The following is a 12881-nucleotide window of genomic DNA, read 5'->3' as shown; positions in this document are numbered from 1 at the left end:
TATTTTTGGCAGAGATAGTAGGACATTATTATTGTTCAAGTAATCTGCATTACAGTACTTATTTCTTCCATTATGGTGGTTCCCTCTCCCTTAAACTGTTAAATTTGAGGAAACCAAACCCAAGAATCTGATTAACACATCTATGCCCACGAATTCTACCTCCAACACACCCAAATCCTGATACCTCAGATATAAGCAAAAATAAGTGAAGGAAGAATGGAGAAGCTAAGAGGCTTTATGAGAAAGTTTTTCCATTGTTTAGTGTATTTGCAAAGATTAACAGTATGGAATTACCTAGCCTAAATTATGAAAGAAACTGTCTTCTGGCCATGTGGCATTCTCTAGGTTTCCTTGAGTTTTACGTGGCATTAGTCTGCTTTGACCAAGAAATGGTGTGTGAAGAAATGTGAAATTCTGTAACGTGGATTTTATCTTAATTGAATCGTATTAAAAGGATCAAGCACTATAGCACTCTCTCTGCATGTTCATAGATGCAGTTGTTAGGGGAATCTGGATAAGATTCTCTGGAGTAGAAAGATTATTAGACTGGGAGTTCCTTCACAACTGACTTGGGCAAATTCTCGCCTCATTTTCCTCAACTATAAAGTGGGATCATTGGAGGGATTGTCTCCAAGGTGAACAATGTTGTAATCTGAGGTTCCTCAAGGTCAAGTGAGTAGTTAGGAAGTATTCACAAAACTAGGATTCAAAATTATAAAACTCCTACTTTAGTCTTCTCATTATGCTAGAATGCCTACTTCAGGATTTTTCTTGAATATTCAAGTTCTACAACTTCTAAAATTATTTTGCTACTCTAGGCAGTTAAATGTTGATTATTTTTTTCAGTTTAGGTCAACGCTGGCCATATTGTTGCCACTTAAATAAAGGAAGTTTTCAGAAACAGAGTGTTTAAGCATTATCCTTATCAAAGATGCATCACTTTGTTGCTTTTATTGAAATTTGGGTTGCTAAAAATGTTTGCGGTAGTAATGAATTACCTTTAGGCATCAATGAATGCAAACACAGACCTCAAAGAAGAGATCACCCATTTGCTCTAGGTGAGTTCTAATTTTATAGTCTAAGTAAAGGCCCATGCATATTTAGAAATGGTAACACAACCCTGAACAGAAGAATAATTAAAAGTTTCAAATTTGTAAGTATCTTTAAATGCTTATGCAGTGAGTTTTTAATGTTCTCCACCAAAGGAAAGAGTGTTTAGACAGTGTTCTTAGGTATAGATCTTTGTTGGATTTTTCCACATAAATTAATCACCTTAATAAAAAAACGTGTAGGGAGAGGGATTGGTGGTGAGCTAAGGCAGAGCCCTCTTTCTGAGAGAATCTGAGATGGCCTATCAGGCAAAGTTTGCCATTATTTTCACCTTGAGTACCTTCCAGTTCTTTACATTCCAAGGAAGCCAGAGAAGCTGCCCATGTTTAGATGTTGTTCAGAACCAAACTGTTATGCACAAAGTGCTTTATTTTTCATCTAATGCAACTCATATGGAGGTTAATCATTTCAAGAAATATTTCTTAAGACAAAAAAATAATTTGATTATATGTAGTGGCCTATGACTTCCATTACTATTAATAGCAAGTAGATGTTTCTCCATACTCCACTGAGATGAGAATGGGCTCCTAAATACTTCGTGGTCAGTGTAACTGATTTGATTGATTTTTAACTGTGGTTACTTCAATTGATTTGTTCAAATAGTTTCTGGAAGGTTCAGATTTGACTAACACTATGTTAAATGCTTTTTGGCAGCTACCTCATATTCTCATTTAATTCTCACAACAGCTGTGCAAGTTAGATCTAATTATTCCAGTTTTCCTTATTGAGAAACAAAGCCTCACAGTAAATTTGCCAAAGTGCACAGAGCTAAGTTGGAGAACTTAAGTTTGAACCAACCAAGTCTTCTGACTTTAAATCCGGTCCTCAATCCATTAGACCAAACTGTACCCATAATATGCCCATAAAAGTCCATTTATCATAGAACTTTTAAAAAAGTAAAAATGTTTTCTGTTTGGGAAATATTCCATTCCTCAAGCTACACTTTATATATACTCTCTTACTAATCACTTGGGCACTTGATATAATTTAATAGTTCCTGGAAAGCCTGATCATTTTCTGTGACATAACATTTTATACCTACTGAGAACTTTCTATCTTCATCCAATAAATAATTCATATTACCTGTTATTTACTTTAAAGGAAAGATGGTCATTGCCAGTTTATACTAATAAAAGTCAATTAGTATATACACTGTTCCTGTTTTGACATTAGAATGATTGCTTAAAATATAAGACTTCTAAGCTATGTCAGAATTACATGCTCAGGTCTTTTACTTTTGCTTTTTAATTTTGGTGTCAGAAGATTTTTTTAAATTTTTGGGCTGAAGCACTCTCATTGCAGAATATACTTATTTAGTCATTTGTTTTCTATTCTTCTCTTTATCAGGGCATATTACTTTTCTGTTTTGAGACTTAAAAAGAATAAAAACAATGTTATAGGTAACTCTGAGATCTATTCAGATTCCTTCATTCCGTTAATAAGGAAATTGAAGAGCTATTACGAGGCCTATCCAAGATCAGCCAGTCAATAAATAGTAGATTTAGGATTAGAAAATTAGTCCAGAATTCTCCTCCATATCATAGCTGCCTCTCCCTATGGGAAGATAGGACTTTTAAAAATTAGTTAATGGAAATAAATCAGGCAAAATGGTATCTGGCTGGCCCACCTTCCCAGAAAAACACCCCTAAACATCTGGAAGGACAGATCTCACAATTCTAGTATCTAGAAGTAATTGACACAATTTGTGAGGCATATGGAAATGAGTTGAGTAAAAACCCAGCCAGGTTGTAGCTCACGGCTTTCCTGGCTTCACTTCATGAAACAGAGGCCCTGTAAAATTAAACTTGCCCTCTTCCCCAAACAAGTCTGTCTTCCCTCCCACCCAGATGTTGCATCAAGAAGCAAAAAGGTCCTATGTCCCACCCCCTCTTCCTTCCCATCCTACCTTCTACATTCAGAGCAAGACTCCAAATTCTAGGATTAAGTGTGGGCAGGAAGCAGAGAGGGACTATTAGAAGCATGGTGCTTTCTCGGGAACATGCCTTTAGGCAAGGGCAGAAACAACCTGGTGGCAGAATATGCACGCATTATAATTTTTCATGTATGGGGTTGAATCAGAGATCCAGGAAATAGGAAGGGAAAAGATATCATTTCAGTAGAAAAGTAGTAAACTGGAAGTTGGATTTGAAAATATGCACATCACCTTCCCATTGAATGTATATCAGAGAAAAGGATTTGATAAGCACTCAAGTTTACAGAAAGCATGGCCCAAAGCAAATACTGGATCTGGGGATAAAGGTCACATTTAGGGATGAGTTTAGAAAAACAAAATGAAGCATATGAAAAAAAAAACAAAAACAAACCACACACACACAACATAATTGAACTGAGGAAAGAGAACAACTTCTAGAAAATTCTTGAAAATAAAGTGATCTACTGCAGGAAACAAAAATATTTTAGATTTCTCTTTGGCATATTGGAAAGAATCCAAGAAGTCTTTGCTTCTAAAGTAGGACCACGCTAAGAGAAAAAGGCAATAAATAAAATGGAAAAGAAAATAGATTAGTAAGATTTCAAGGAAGCTAAAAACACAAAAGCAGATTTAAAACCTACATTGGAAGGAGAAAAGAATAATATTGGTGCTTAAAATAAATCAGTAATGTGAAAGACAAACTTGAGATCTTCTTCCTAATGAATGCTCTTTCAAAAGGAACAAGAAATGAAAATAATGGGGGGAAATAATGGATTTGGAAGACAGAGAACATTAGCTAACATTACTGACATTGCTTTTCTGGTGGAAAGACTCTAAATGAGAAAAAAATAATTTTCAGGCAAAAAAGTGAACCCTTTCCTGAACAGAATGAAGATTTATGTATGTAGACCAAAACAGCTTACTGCAATCCAGGTACCAATAGTGAAAGAAACCCATACCTAAGCATCTACTGGCAAAATAGATGAATGTAAAAAATTAAACTCCATGAATAGAGAATGAAAAATCCTGCAAAGCATCCAGTCAGAGAGTAACAAGTTGCCTAAAGAGCAAGCAAAAAAAGCATCCTGGCTTCAGACTTCTCCTCATTAGTACCAAATGCCAGGGAACAGTAGGGAATTTTGAGGAGGAAAAGTTGTGACTTGGAATTTTGTACATATTCCTTTATATGTTAAGGGTCTGGAAGATATTTTCGTTATGACAGGCATTCAGGAAATATACCATCGATGTACTATTTTTATAAAGATTATAAGTTGTACTGCAACCTGTAAAACTTGCTTAAAAAAATTTATTTTTTTTCTAATATAATTTCAAGGGACTTTGGAATATTAGGCATCAGGCCACTAACCACAAAAAGAAGAACATATATGCTTTTAAATAGATAACATGAGTAAAAGCCACATAACTAAAAATGCCTAATGTCTTTGCATGAATGGGCTAAACCAATTTTAAAAAAGACGTACCTAAAATAATAACCACACCACAGCATCATGTTTCTCTTTTTTTTTTTACTTAATACATGATCATTACAGTCTTAAGTAGAAAATTCAGATATATCTTTTACAAATAAGTTTTAAATTGCTCTGTTTCTCCCATCACCATTTAATATTCTCTCCTAAAAGAGTCTCATTGCTTTCAAGTGAGAAAAGGGAAGGGAATCTCACCTTTGTTTGGGGCTCTAATGGCCTAGACTAGAGCTTGGTGACTCTATTGTGTGTACGTCAAATGGAGAACTAACAACAGGTATAAAATTTTTAAATCCCAGTATGTATGCCCGTGGCTTATAAAGAGTTGAGGAGCATGTTCATAGCAGCACTATTCACAATAGCCAAAAGGTGGAAACAGCCCACATGTCCGTCAGTGGATGAATGGATAAGCAGATCGTGGTGTATTCATGCAATGGAATATTATTCAGCTACAAACAGGAATGAAGTACTGACATGTTACAATGTGGATAAACTTTAAAAATGTGCTAAGTGAAAGAGGCCAGATACAAAAGGTCACATATGAAAGAAATCATTTATATGAACTATCCAGAATAGGTGAATCCAGAGAGCAGAAAGCAGATTGGTGATTACCCAGACTAGGGAGGTGGGGTGGATGGGAGCAACTGCTTAGTGGATATGGAATTTCCTTTTAGGATAATGAAAATGTTTTAGAACTAGATAGAGGTAGTGGTTGTACAACGTGGTGAATGTACTGAATGCCCCTGAATTTTCACTTTAAAATGGTTAATTTTATGTTAGGTGAATTTCACCTCAATAAAAAATTTCTTAAGAGATCAGGGTAAACAGAAAACTTGTTTTAAAATACAAAAGCAATATAAGTTCAATTTCAACAGGAACCTTGCCTGGGCCAGGCAAGTAACCTTTCTTTAGCTGTACTTTAAGTTTTGTGGAACTGTGCTTACATTCAGATATTAAGGGAGTAAACAAATTTTTAAGAAATTAATTAATTCTAAAGTCTACAGTGTCAGTTATTAGAACTAAAGCAGGGTTGTCTTCTGTTTTTTCATTTACTTGCACTGGAAGGACTTGAAAACACACAGGAATATGGAGTACCTTTGTCCTAAATACTTACTTTCTTGCTGGCAGTAAAAATGTTTTACCTGTGCCCCAAGTTATCTTGCCAATTTAAACCCTAAATTAAATTTTCAACTACACCAGCAAGTTTGCTTTAAATTTAGCAGTGGAATAGTTAATAGGTTGCTTTCTATTTGCTTAGTTTTTTTATTCTGAAGCACAGCAAACCTCTTCCAGGAGGCATTCTCTTCTGGGTTGGTTCCAAGTATAGTCTTTCCCAGGGTCTCCTCTTGCTTAACTGTGACTAACAAAAGTCAGTTTAACTGCTTAGGTAAGAAGTGCAATGCTTTTATTTAAAATTAATTATTTTCTAAGTGGCTGTACTTTTCAAATGGCAACAACAAAATTGTGTCCTAATGTTTTCACTGGGTGTATATTATATATATATATTTTAATGTAAGGGATATCCCTAATTTCTTAACACTGGAAACATCGTTCTCGGTGATTCATAACTTGAATGATTTTATTGACTCATTTCCGACTGCTTCTTTCTGCCCCCAGTGACATCCACACAGGATGTGTGCATGGGGGAGCATGCAAGGGGGAAGCATGTGGAAAATCTGTCTCCTGACATGGAGTGTTGCAGTAGGAAGGAACCTTGTTCATCTAGTCCCGCCCTCCAGTTGATAGTGTCTAGTAGAGTCTGTTAATTTGCAAGGTGTTTCTGTTTTTTTGTTTTGTTTTTCTTTGTTTTTGTAATTGTTGTTTGGTTTGGTGACTGTTTAATCTAGATTTTTGAAAATAAAAAAAATTTGATGTATATTTTATGTCTCTTTTTTAAAAATAACAAACATAATTGGCACTGTATGGTTTCTGAATTTTTTTTAATTTTAGCATCACCTTCCTGGAAGTAATGTTTTTCTTTATATTTTGCAATGTTAGGACATTATGCTTCCCAGCTAATGCTCTAGGTGAAATAGTTGTTCTGGCTTGGATTTGCTTCATGGGGCAGACTGAGAAACCATTTGGAACACTTTCATAGGTAATGCTATTTTTTTGCTCTTGAAATTATTATTCATGGCTTTTGGAGAGTACCTATAATCCTCAAGACTTTTAAAGTAAAAATTTACTGCTCTACAGTTGCACCACCTAAAATAATTCTTGAGAAACAGAGTTCTAAGGAATATTTCTGATAGTAATGGTGAAAAGATGAGATGTTTAATTGAGAATTATTGACCCTCAGGCAAATTGATTCTTTACACTGTTCTGCTAGAGCAATGATTCTAAAATTTTAGACTCCTGGACCAGTTTTTAAATGTGATGAAAGCTATGGAGCATTTCCCTGTATAAGCATGCAACATTTTACATACGCATAAACCTAGGCTAAAAACAAAACTCCTGCACTAGTTATTAGTTTTAAAAGAGTTGTCTTTTTTAGTTATATTCTAAAATTTTTAAGAAAGTTCTTCAAAATCATCTACTGCTGGATGTGTAGATGATATACAGCTAGCATTGAGTTGATCAGCGTTAAAGCTGAGTGATGGGTACATGGGGCCTTATTGTACTGTTCCCTGTTCTTTTGTGTATGTTTGAAATTTTTCACAAGGAAAAGCTTTAAAAAAAAAAACCAAAAAACTCCTGAACAGAGTTCCCATGACCTTCTTCACCAATGTCATAAAATCACAGAATCTTCAAACTGAAAGGAAGGACCAGAGGAAAGATAAGATTTAGCTTGGCAAGCACAGAAAAGACCCTCCAGATAATGCTAAAGTAGATTTTCAGGTGAGAATGCTGGGTGGTAGCAGGAGCCAATGAAATCTGATTTATTGCTATGAACATGGCCTCATTTGTACCTACCAGATGGTGAAGACTGGGAACATATTTTTTTCTCACCCTTTAATGTGGAAAGAGTGAGAAATTTGGGGGGTTGATTCCAGCACCTTTATATAGTTAGTAACATGCAGATTGGGATGTGATCTGATCTTCCTTTTATGCTTTGAAGATTGGCAAACTAAGCCAGGAGGTCCAAGGGCCTGTGATGCCTCGTGGCCTTCTCTTAGGCCTAGTGACAAACACTCCTGGAGAAGTTGCTATGGAAACTATGTGCCACCAAACCCTTGAAAGAGAGAATGTGCAGGCAAGTACCAGCAACGGATGAAAGGTAGGATAAGATGCATAAGAGGCCCTGGGTGCCTGGTGGGTGCTTAAATGTTGACATTATTAACCAGTGCCTTGAGTGAGCTTCCCAGGATCAATATGTTTTGGCTTATTTCCATCTTTTTCTTGCCCTCTCTCAGATCAGGACCTCAGATTCCAGAGGGTACGTGTCTTGTCTTCCTTCCCCAATACATATCTTTTTCATCTTTTCATTGTCCCTGTTTTATTTCTTCCTCTGCTTAGGAGCATTCTCCCTACCATTTTTTCTCTTTTTTCTTTTTTGCTGTTAAGATGTTAAGACAGGAGGGACAGCTATGAAAGACATTAAACAAGATATATTTCAGCAATAAACAAGATTCTTGTGTTTCTCATGGGATCCCAAAGAAATAAGGATGAGAAATTAAAATTACTGCTGGAGTATTTACAGTGTACTCAGTTATTGAAATGTACAAAACACAATCAAGGAAATAATTTAGCACATTTCTAATATACTTAAATATGATAATTTTAACAGTTTGGCTGAACTTAAAGAACCTAGTGGCTCTTTTAGGACATTATGAAAGAATCTTAACTCCCCCTAATGGCAAATATATTTTTAACAGTTAATGGTTAATACTGTATTTGTGGGTTGTTGCTGTCTCTGGGATAATGGCCCAGAATTAAAAAGATGCAATTTGACCTGCCCCTAGGCCGGAAACAATATAATCCAGATGTTTCTTTTTGTCCTGTGTTTTCAGTACATGTACAGACTCTGTACATGTATGCTTGGCCCACTACCATGTATTTCTCACGTGCTCTCATTTCTTAGTGTAACTCTACCAGCCAGGATGGTGTTTCCCAAATGCCAGCCATTCATGTACCACCTGCATAGTTTCTGGGGTAGCTAAGTCCATTTGTTTACTTATTTAATATTTTTTCTTTAAAATGATTCTTTTTTTAAAAAAATACTTTATTTTTACTTATTTCTCTCCCCTTCCCGCCTCCCCCCCCCCCTTCTGCTCTCTTGTGTCCATTTGCTGTGTGTTCTTCTGTGTCTGCTTGCATTCTCGGTGGCACTGGGAATCTGTCTTTGTTACATCATCTTGCTGCATCAGTTCTGTGTGTGTGTGGTGCCACTCCTGGGTAGGCTGTACTTTTTTCGTGTGGGGTGGCTCTCCTTGCGGGGTGCGCTCCTTGCGCGTGGTGCTCCCCTACGCGGGGGACACCCCTGCATGGCTTTGCACTCCTTGCATGCAGAAGCACTGTGTGTGGCCCAGCTCACCACACGGGCCAGGAGGCCGTGGGTTTGAACCCTGGACCTCCCATGTGGTAGGTGGATGCTCTGTCAGTTGAGCCATATCTGCTTCCCTGAAATGATTCATTTTTCACTTGACTTTATTTTAAAGCAAGACAAAAAACATACTTAAAAAAAAAAAAAAGCAGTTGTCCTCTATCAAACCACTGAAGCTTCAAATTCCAGCTTGGCTTCTTACTAGTTCTATGACCTTGGGCAAGTTATTTGACCTCTTGATACCTCAATTTTTTCATCTTTAAACTGGGGAAACAATAATATATACCTTATAGGGTTGTTGCAAGGATTAAGCAAGAATATTAATACATATAAAGCACTTAGAACAATGCTAGGTACATAGAAATGGTCTAAAATATAGTGACTGTTAGCTATGTTTAAGAAACCACATCTGAACCACAGAATGCAGAAAACATGCATGGCTAGTTTCTCAGTTGTCACAGCGATGGTATAATTTGTACCATTCTTGATGCAGAGGAGAGACCTTCATTCATGCCAGACAGTGGAGGCTTTAGGGCCTACAGGCTTACCTCTCTAGCAGAACCCCAGTTGAGAAAGGCTCCTCAATCCTGTATCCCCATTGTTTTCCTTCTCAGTAAATGGTACCTGCTTCCCCTATGTTGCCCAAGTCAGAAATCCATTTATTCTAGAACTTCCCTCCTCCCTCCCTGCATTCCTCCATTATCAGTTTTCATTATTTGACCCTCCTACCTGCCTTAATATTCTGACTCTCTTCCCTTCCCATTCTCACTGCCACCATCTTGCTCATCCCATACTATTTCTGCTCAAAGCAGTCTGAGAGGGCTCCTTGCCCCTGCCTGTCCATCCTCCACTGCTTTTAGGGAAAATCTCAGTAAATACAAATCTTATTCTGTCATTTTCCCTATAGTGGAGCTCACAGCCTTTCTGATAAAGCTGCACATGAGCACTTCGGGAGCTGGCTTTGCTATTACAGCGTTCCCGCCTCTGCCGCTGTGCCTGCTCCGCTCTGCACACTCTGCCTGGGCTGCACTCCTCTCCCACCCTCTCCACGGCCATCTTTTGGCCAACACTCATTTATCCTTCCATTCTCATCTGGCACACTAGGCAGTTGCTCCTTTGGCAGAAGGCTCTGGGTTCTGGCCTTCTAGGTTCTTGGCTTATGTCGCATAAAAGAATTTAAGGACATGCCATAGGGTAGGGAAGGGAGTAAAGAGTTTTATTAGGAACCAAGAAAAAATGAAAAAAGTCCTTGGTCGGAGGCATGGACTGCAGGCATGCTGCAGGGTAAGATGGGCACCCAGGGGCCCAGGTCAGGCCTTACTCTTTCCTCCTTCCCCTTCATAATGTTGGGGAGAGGTCCCAGCTCTGTTGTTCTGATTGGTAGCCCCAGGCCTTTTGAGGGTATCTGGGGCCTTTCCCTTGACCGCGAATGGGATTATCATTCCAAATGAGATTCCCAACGGCCAGGGTCTTGCGGTATCCCTCAGGAGGTTTCCAGGCAGAGTCTCATGGCCATGTGGTCTGCTGGCCACGCTGCTGTCAGCCACATTGCCTGCCAACCCCAGCTGTGTCCCAAGTCTTCCCTTTCCCTATACCAGGGGTTAACCTTTTATGTTCCATGGACCCCTCTGCCAGTCAGGTGAAAATCATGGACCCCTTACTAAGTCCACACTATATTGTGTATTAATAACTATACCACACCTGCACCAAAACGTCCCCACAAGAATGTTCCTTTGAATTTCAGTTCAAGCTCACAGACCGCTGTCCCTGTCCTATACTAACTGCCTCCCTCCCAGGGAGCCCCTCTGAGGAGTAAGTCAGTACTCAGAATTTCCTGGATTCCGCTGCCTCAGAGGAGAGCAATGTTGGAAACTTCAAGGCAGTTTTCCTGCAAGGCATCTCCCATTCCCAAGGAGACAAATTCATTCAGAGGGGGCAGCCTGGCATCTGTGAGCATTTGGTTCACAAAGTGGCTAAACTCGAGAAGAACCCAATTCTCGAACTCCCAGGATGGAGATGTGTGCCTCAGTGTGTGACTATTCAGAGGCTGTTTTCACTATTGGATGTTTTCCTAAGAGAACTTGAATTAATAGGCTTAGTAATGAAGAACTGTAGAGTTGTTGGCACACACTCCTGTTTTCTTAACAGAACTATTGCTGCCAGCTTCACTATATTTGCAGGGCAACAGACCTCATGAGGGATTCCCTATAGTAACAACATCTGTGGCACTGAGATTTCCAGAAGTCTGGATCTGAGAAGTACCCAAAGAGGTAGCATCTAAATTCCTTTTGATCAAAAGGTTTTAACCTGGGGCTCATGACTAGGCTTCAAAGTGTCCACAAACCCCTAAAATTATAGGCATAGTTTTGCATGTGTATGTGTATGTATCTATTTCCTTGCTGATGGCAAAGAATCTTAGAACGGTCAGTTTTCTCTTTGGATAGTCAGACTTTATTTATTCATTAAAATATTTGAGTATTTGCTGTGCCAGGCACCCTCTGAGACACTGGGAATATGTATCAGTGGGGAAAGAACACACACATAAAAATATCTACCCAATGGCTCTTATTTATAGTAGGAGAAGAACTGTTCTTTCTACAACTGATTGGAAGCACATAAACTTTTGGCTCAAATTCCAATTATCATTTTGATCATCGGCCACTTTAAATAAGTCAACAACCTCTCAAAAGAAAAGCTAAATAACTCTGAGGAGGAAAAGAAAACTTTGCTTTGATTGCTGGTTTCCTGCTAAGTTTTTTGTTCTAGCAATTGAACTCACTTGACAATATCTTGCATATTTACAATTTTACTCTTGATAAAATGGAAACTTATCAAAGAAAAATGACATGATCTTACATTTATAAAGGATTGCTCTGGCTGCTATTTTGAATATTCTCTACTGTGGGGTGGGAGGGAGAGCAAGGGACAAGCGTGGAAGGAGGAAAACCAGTAGGAGGCTCCTGCTCTTTAGTCTGGGCAAATGATGGTGGTGGCTTGGAACAAGAGGATAGCAGTGGAGGTGGTAAGAATTCACGGGATTCTGGATATATTCTGAGACTACAGCTGATAGAATTGGAAGAGGGTATAAAGGAAAGTCTAGAGTGACTCCTAAATTTATGGCTGTGCAAATGGCCATTTACTGAGATGGGGAATGCTGGGGAAAGAGTCTGCCAAGAAGGTAAGACATCAAGAGTATGAACAGGTTTGGATGCTTATTAGACTTCCAAGTGAGATCTCAGTTGACAATAGATATGGATCAGGGGTGTTTTAGTTACCTTCTCCTGTGTAATAAGCTACTCCAAAACTCAAGAGATTGAAAACAGCAACAATTTATTATTTCCTGTAACTCTGGGGTTTACTGGGCTCAGCTGAGCAGTTCTGCTCCACATGGCATTGGCTGGGTCACTCATTTGGCTGCATCCAGCTGGTGGCTGGGCTAAGCAGGAAGGTCCAAAATGGCTTCCCTCCCAGGTCTAGTCCTTCAGACATGTGACTAGTTTGGGCTTCCTGACATCATGGTGGTCATAGTATTGACAGGCTCCTTACATGGTGACTGGCCTCTCCAGAGAATACAAGAGCAGAAGCTGTCAAGTCTCTTAAAGGCTATATCTGAACTGACCTAGCATCTCTGTCAGGTTCTGTTGGTCAAAATAAGTCAAGAGGCCAGCACATATTCAGGAGAGGAGGAACAGGTTTCACCTTATGATGCAAACAGTGGCATATGCATACAGGGAGGGGAGGAATCCATGGCAGACATCTTTGGAGACTATCAGAAAGGGAAAGGTCAGGGCTGGTGATATAAATTTGAAACTAATCAGAAGATAGCAGATATTTGAAGCCATGGAGCTAGATAAGATTACCCTGGGGATGA

The 12881-nt window shown here is 38.7% G+C and overlaps 1 protein-coding gene across 1 annotated transcript in view; it reads left to right on the top strand.

The window, feature by feature from the left end:
* The window catches only part of SNX30 (sorting nexin family member 30), a 389251-nt gene that overhangs the window by 178442 nt on the left and 197928 nt on the right, over positions 1-12881 (top strand). The gene's annotated exons all lie outside the window — the stretch shown is intronic.

The sequence above is a fragment of the Dasypus novemcinctus genome, chromosome 8 (genome assembly GCF_030445035.2).
Source record: "Dasypus novemcinctus isolate mDasNov1 chromosome 8, mDasNov1.1.hap2, whole genome shotgun sequence".
NCBI lineage: Eukaryota > Metazoa > Chordata > Mammalia > Cingulata > Dasypodidae > Dasypus > Dasypus novemcinctus.
The sequence above is the reverse complement of the archived record's forward strand: the minus strand, read 5'-3'. Positions and strand labels throughout refer to the sequence as shown.